Source organism: Bison bison, unplaced genomic scaffold (assembly GCF_000754665.1).
Source record: "Bison bison bison isolate TAMUID 2011002044 unplaced genomic scaffold, Bison_UMD1.0 scf7180017864483, whole genome shotgun sequence".
Classification (NCBI taxonomy): Eukaryota; Metazoa; Chordata; class Mammalia; order Artiodactyla; family Bovidae; genus Bison; species Bison bison.
In genome coordinates, this window is record NW_011495043.1 from 310,141 (window position 1) to 315,876 (window position 5,736).

Genomic DNA, 5,736 nt, shown 5'->3' on the forward strand with positions numbered 1-5,736 from the left:
AATCCTAAAGGAAATCAATCCTGAATATTCATTGGAAGGACTGATGTTGAAGCTGAAACTCCAATACTTTGACCACCTGATGCGAAGAACTGACTCATCAGAAAAGACCCCGATGCTGGGAAAGATTGAAGGCGGGAGGAGAAGGGGATGACAAAGGCTGAGATGGTTGGATGGCATCACCGACTGGATGGATGTGAGTTTGAGTAAGCTCTGGGAGTTGGTAATGGACAGGGAGGCCTGGCGTGCTGCAGTCCATGGGATCGCAAAGAGTCGGACACGACTGAGCGACTGAACTGAATATCACAGTTGGGGTATATCACCTAGCGTGCCCTGCTAGGTCGCTTCACTCCTGTCTGACTCTCTGCGACCCTATGGCCTATATGTAGCCCGCCAGGATCCTTCTTCCATGAGGGTTCTCCAAGCAAGAATACTGGAGTGGGTTCCCATGCCCTCCTCCAGGTGATATTCTCAACTGAGGGATCCAACCCCTGTCTCTTCTGTCTCCGGCACTGGCAGGCCAGTTCTTCACCACTTGCGTCACCTGGGGAAGCCCTCATGTTTGGAGGAGGGGTTTATTACTTCTCACCTTAGTTTGCACTTGGGAATTGTCTGAGCACTTTTAAAAACTGCTGTTTCTGGGGTCTTCCGGGGAACCTGAGTTTCTGATTTAATAAGTCTGGGCAGCAGCTTGGGTATTGATAGTTTTTAAAGTTTCCCAGGGATTTATTGGAGAAGGCAATGGCAACCCACTCCGGTACTCTCGCCTGGAAAATGCCATGGATGGAGGAGCCTGGTAGGCTGCAGTCCATGGGGTCGCTGAGAGTCAGACATGACTGAGCGACTTCACTTTCACTTTTCCTTTCATGCATTGGAGAAGGAAATGGCAACCCATTCCAGTGTTCTTGCCTGGAGAATCCCAGGGACAGGGGAGCCTGGTGGGCTGCCTTCTATGGGGTCACACAGAGTCGGACACGACTGAAGCGACTTAGCAGCAGGGATTTATTGTGCCAAGGCCAAGGAACAACCGCGCATTAAGTTCAACATTCATTGGATCACTGGAGAGGCAGGGAGCAGCACTCTGCTGGAAGCCAGGTCACCTGGGTTCTCAGGGCTTTTCTAGTCAGTTTCTTAACCTATAAATTGACAATGACAGATTTTTCTTCCCCACTTCAGGTTAAAAAAAACTTTTGGTGAAACCCTCTAAAGCAAATGTGAAAATAAATTAGTGAAACCCCTTTTAAAATAAAGTCCGGGATGCAGTGGGAGGGGGGAAGTGGATGAAGGCAGTTAAAAGGTACAAACATCCAGTTATAAGATAAATACTAGGATGTAACCGAAAACACGATAAATACAAGCAACACTGATGTATGTTATATTATGTAATATATGAAAGTTGTTAAGAAAGTAAATCCTAAAAGTTCTCATCACAAGAAAATTTTTTTTCTATTTTCTTAATTTCGTATACATATGAGATGATGGATATTCACTAAACTTATTGTAATAATAACTTCATTATGTTGTATACCTTAAAGTGAACTGAAGTGAAAGCTGCTCAGTCATGTCCAACTCTTTGAGACCCCATGGACTATAGAGTCCATGTAACTCTTCAGGCCAGAATACTGGAGTGGGTAGCCTTTCCCTTCTCCAGAGGATCTTCTCAACCCAGGGATCAAACCCAGGTCTCCGGCATTGCGGGCAGATTCTTTACCAGCTGAGCCACAAGGGAAGCTCTGTATACCTTAAACATGTACATAAACTTATATACCAATTATATCTCAATAAAACTGGAAGAAAAATTAATAAAAATAAAAGCTTTTAAAAAGCAAATAAGTTAAAAAAAAGTAGGGACTTCTCCAGCGGCCCAGTGGTTAAGACTCCAAGCTTCCATCGCAGGGGGCTCAGAGTTCATCATGGTTGGGAACTATGATCCCACATGCCACCCAGAACAACCAAAAACATAACCAAAAAAAACCTTAAAAAAATAAAATAAAATGACGGATGTCTGGAAGCCCCGAAGGGGGAGCTCTCATGCCTTATCATTCCCTGTGCTGTAGAACCCCAAAACAAGAAGAGAGAGGTACCATGCATTTCCAAAAGGAAGAGGCTTACTGTGTACTGCTCCAGCATAAGGAAGGTTTTCTCCTTACCCAGCAATAGCCTGCCAATGAGAAACTACCACATTCGGTCAATGAGAAGTTTGAACTCAGGCTCTCTCCCCAGAGGTTTCTGGTGACTCAGATGGTAAAGAGTCTGCCTGCAATGCAGGAGATTCAGGTTCAGTCCCTGAATCCCCTGGAGAAGGGAATGGCAACCCACTGCCGTATTCTTGCCTAGAGAATTTCATGGACAGCGGAGCCTGAAAGGCTACAGTCCATGGAGTTGCAAAGAGTCGGACACGACTGGGCAACTAACACTTTCACACTTCTCTTCCAATGGATTTCTACTCAAAACCGACCCTCCCAATAATGCCCTTTTCTCTATAAAAGTATGTCCTTCTGCTTTGGCCTCCAGCTAGTTTCAGTTCAGTTTCAGTTCACCTAGTTTCAGTTCAGTTCAGTTCAGTTCAGTCGCTCAGTGGTGTCCAACTCTTTGTGACCCCCTGGACTGCAGCATGCCAGGCTTCCCTGTCCATCATCAACTCCTAGAGCTTACTCAAACTCATGTCCATCAAATCGGTGATGCCATCCAACCATCTCATCCTCTGTCATCCCCTTCTCCTCCCGCCTTCAATCTTTCCCAGCATCAGGGTCTTTTCCAAGGAGTCATTTCTTCACATCAGGTGGCCAAACTATTGCAGCTTCAGCATCAGTCCTTCTAATGAATATTCAGGACTGATTTCCTTTAGGATGGACTGGTTGGATCTCCTCGCAGTCCAAGGGGCTCTCAAGAGTCTTCTCCAACACCACAGTTTAAAACCATTTGTTCTTCGGCGCTCAGCTTTCCTTATGGTCCTACTCTCACATTCATACATGACTGCTGGAAAAATCATAGCTTTGACTAGACGGACTTTTATCAGCAAAGTAATATCTCTGCTTTAAATATGCTATCTAGGTTTGTCATAGCTTTTCTTCCAAGGAGCAAGTGTCTTTTAATTTCATGGCTGCAGTCACCATCTGCAGTGACTTTGGAACCCCCCAAAATAGTCTGTCACTGTTTCTATTGTTTCCCCATCTATTAGCCATGAAGTGATGGGATCGGATGCCATGATCTTTGTTTTCTGAATGCTGAGTTTTAAGCCAACTTTTTCACTCACCTCTTTCACTTTCATCAAGAGTCTCTTTAGTTCTTTGCTTTCTGCCATAAGGGTGGGGCCATGTGCATAGCTGAGGTTATTGATATTTCTCCTGGCAATCTTGATTCCAGCCTCTGCTTCACTGAGCCCAGCATTTCTCATGATGTACTCTGCATATAAGTTAAATAAGCAGGGTGACAATATACAGCTTTGATGTACTCCTTTCCTGATTTGGAACCAGTCTGTTGTTCCATGTCCAGTTCTAACTGTTGCTTCTTGACCCACATACAGATTTCTCAGGAGGGAGGTCAGGTGGGCTGGTATTCCTATCTCTTTAAGAATTTTCTACAGTTTGTTGTGATCCACACAGTCAAAGGGTTTGGTGTAGTCAATAAAGCAAAAGTAGATGTTTTTCTGGAACTCTCTTGCTCTTTCGATGATCCAATGGATGTTGGCAATTTGATCTCTGGTTCCTATAAAGCATTTTCTAAATCCAGCATGAACATCTGGAAGTTCACGGTTCACATACTGCTGAAGCCTGGCTTGGAGAATTTTGAGCATTACTTTACTAGCGTGTGAGATGAGTGCAATTGTGCAGTAGTTTGAGCATTCTTTGGCATTGCCTTTCTTTGGGATTGGAATGAAAACTGACCTTTTCCAGTCCTGTGGCCACTACTGAGTTTTCCAGATTTGCTGGCATATTGACCGCAGCACTTTCACAACATCATCTTTCAGGATTTGAAATAGCTCAACTCGAATTCCATCACCTCCACTAGCTTTGTTCATAGTGATGCTTCCTAAGGCCTACTCAACTTCACCAGGATGTCTGGCTCTAGGTGAGGATCACACCATCGTGGTTATCTGGGTCATGAAGATCTTTTTTGTATAGTTCTGTGTATTCTTGCCACCTCTTCTTAATATCTTCTGCTTCTGTTAGGTCCATACCATTTCTGTACTTTATTGTGCCCATCTTTACATGAAATGTTTCCTGGTATCTCTAATTTTCTTAAAGAGATCTCTAGTCTTTCCCATTCTATTGTTTTCTTCTATTTCTTCGCGTTGATCACTTATGAAGGCTTTCTTATCTCTCCTTTCTATTTTTTGGAACTCTGCATTCAGGTGGATATATCTTTTCTTTTCTTCTTTGCCTTTCATTTCTTTTGTCAGCTATTTGTAAGGCCTCCTCAGACAACCATTTTTCCTTTTTGGATTTCTTTTTCTTGGGGATGTTCTTGATCCCTGCCTCCTGTACAGTGTCACGAATCTCCATCCATAGTTCTTCAGGCACTCTATCAGATCTAATCCCTTGAATCTATTTGTCACTTCCACTGTATGATCATAAGGAATTTGATTTAGGTCATACCTGAATGATCTAGTGGTTTTCCCTACTTTCTTCAACTTAAGTCTGAATTTAGCAATAAGGAGTTCATGATCTGAGCCACAGTCACCTCCCAGTCTTGTTTTTGCTGACTATATAGAGCTTCTCCATCTTTGGCTGGAAAGAATATAATCAGTCTGATTTCAGTATTGACCATCTGGTGATGTCCATGTGAACAGTCTTCTCTTGTGTTGTTGGAAGAGGGTGTTTGCTATGACTAGCGCGTTCTCTTGGCAAAACTCTGTTAGCATGTCCCTTATTGCAGTTCCTCTGTTATTCCTAAACAAACTCATTCTGCTGGTAAAATAACTGGCTGTTTTATTTTTTAAGGTTGACACAGAAATGCTAAGAAATTCAGGTCTTTCAGGTTAACAGGACTGCTTATTGATTAAGAAGAACTTGGAGGTGTTGCCATTCAGGCAGGGTAAAAAAGTCTTTTTTTTTTTTAAATAAAACTTTTAACACAAAAAAGAAATAGGTTTCTCTCTTAGCTCCTCTTCTTCTTTTATCAATCCTTCCCCCCATTCCTGTGTTTTTAGCTAGGATAAACTACAAAATTTTTGGCCAAAATTGTTGTATAGTAAACTAGTCATTCAACTAATTCCTTGCCTACTATGAGATACCCAACAACAATATTAACTGGCACGTGGTTTCTGCAGTGATATCTCACCCACTGGAGGGATCCAATGGCAACCATTGGCCTTTTCATGCTGTTTCAGACTACTGAGATTAAAAACAAATCAAATCTAATGATCAGAACATAGGATAAATGTCAGATCAGATCAGATCAGTCTCTCAGTCGTGCCCTACTCTTTGCGACCCCATGAATCACAGCACGCCAGGCCTCCCTGTCCATCACCAACTCCCGGAGTTCACTCAGACTCATGTCCATCGAGTCAGTGATGCCATCCAGCCATCTCATCCTCTGTCGTCCCCTTCTCCTCTTGCCCCCAATCCCTCCCAGCATCAGAGTCTTTCCCAGTGAGTCAACTCTTCGCATGAGGTAGCCAAAGTACTGGAGTTTCAGCTTTAGCATCATTCCTTCCAAAGAAATCCCAGGGCTGATCTCCTTCAGAATGGACTGGTTGGATCTCCTTGCAGTCCAAGGGCTCTCAAGAGTCTTCTC